The following is a 1,556-nucleotide window of genomic DNA, read 5'->3' as shown; positions in this document are numbered from 1 at the left end:
AATTTCAAACTTATTTTTATTAGTTGGGATTTAGTACATATATCATATCATTCCACATTTCAATCACATCAAGTAGAATTGTACAATTGCTACCACAGTTTCCAAACAATCTTTTTCTACATGAACTCCTTGACATCCTGTCCCTTTTATCCCACCATCTGTCCCTATAGGTTCATCAATCCTGGGTTTCATATACAAAAAAACAGAAAAGCATGTAACACAACTTCAAGAGGGTGACCTCCATTGACATTAACACCTCTGATATATGCTCTAATATGAACAAACAAAAACTGAACAAAACAATACAAATCAAAAATACAGAAAAATTTGAAAACTAAATCAGATCCAGCCTGCATCATAAAGGGGATTTACTGACAGTTTTAACTGTTTAGGTCAGATTTATGCCTTTGATCTCAAACTCTTAATCATAGCTTTCACATCCATTTCCTTTGTCAATGGTCTCTACTTTGCTATAAATTTATATTGCTTTTTATAATATATTGGTTTATATTATATTTCTTTATTGGCTTATATTTTATTTCATTAATGAGTAATTAATCTTACTTGTCTCTTTTAGTGAAACATTTTTTTCTAATTTGGAAGTTTACAGAGCAAATGAGTTTCCCATTCAATAATTTATGGACATTTTATTTCATCACGAGTTGCAATCCCTTCCAGGTAAAAGCACTCTTCCCACTTCCATCCTCAGTTCCCTTTTCCCAATTTGCCCATCTTTCTTGCACCTTCATGCTTTATGAAGTTTGTTTTGGGGAGAATGCTGTCCTTTTGATCTAGTATGGCTGAGCATGAGCTTCATGGGTGCCATCTATAGTCACTTAATAGCCTTCTCTATTGTTTGGTTAAAAAGTGATTTCCAGGAGTGGGTTCAGTTCCAGGTTTGAAGAGTGTCTAAGGGCACTTACTTTTGAGAGTCTCAGATGTTCTACTAGTTTCTATCAGACCAGTAAATCTGGCCTTTTTAAACCATTTTGAATGTTTACATGTATGTTTTCCTACTCTGTCCAGGACCTGGTATTGTGATCGTATCAGAGCTGTTGGTGGTGGCAGCCTGGTGTAACTAACTAGTCTTTCTGATCCTAGGTCCTGGAGGCTGTGGTTAGTCTTATTTGTCTATTATTTAATCCTATGGCTTCTTGAAATATCTGCTCAAATATCTATTTTATTTGTATAGTGAATAAGTTGTTTGTTTGTTTTTCCTGGCAGTTTCAGGACTATACTTCCACAAGATCTGAAGTTCTTTTTTATAAAATAAAATTCTCTTTGTTCACAAAATCAATTTATCTCTTCTGATCTCTCCAGTTCTTATTTTGGCTTTTTCAAATGATGGATTTTTTTGACTATTGATAATTAAAATCTCTCATTCTGCATAACAAAGAGTGGAGCACTCTGGAAGTAGTTACATTTACATTTTAAGTCATAGTGGGATCAAACTCACTGTCAGCAAGTGGATCCAATCCATATCAACCCTATAGGATGGGGTAGAACTACCATTAAGGTTTCCAAGACCATAACTCTTTCCAGGATTAGGAGGTCTT

This window comes from Echinops telfairi, unplaced genomic scaffold (assembly GCF_000313985.2).
Source record: "Echinops telfairi isolate 266 unplaced genomic scaffold, ASM31398v2 ScPeMD7_31;HRSCAF=116, whole genome shotgun sequence".
Lineage (NCBI taxonomy): Eukaryota > Metazoa > Chordata > Mammalia > Afrosoricida > Tenrecidae > Echinops > Echinops telfairi.
Note: the sequence above shows the minus strand (reverse complement) of the source record.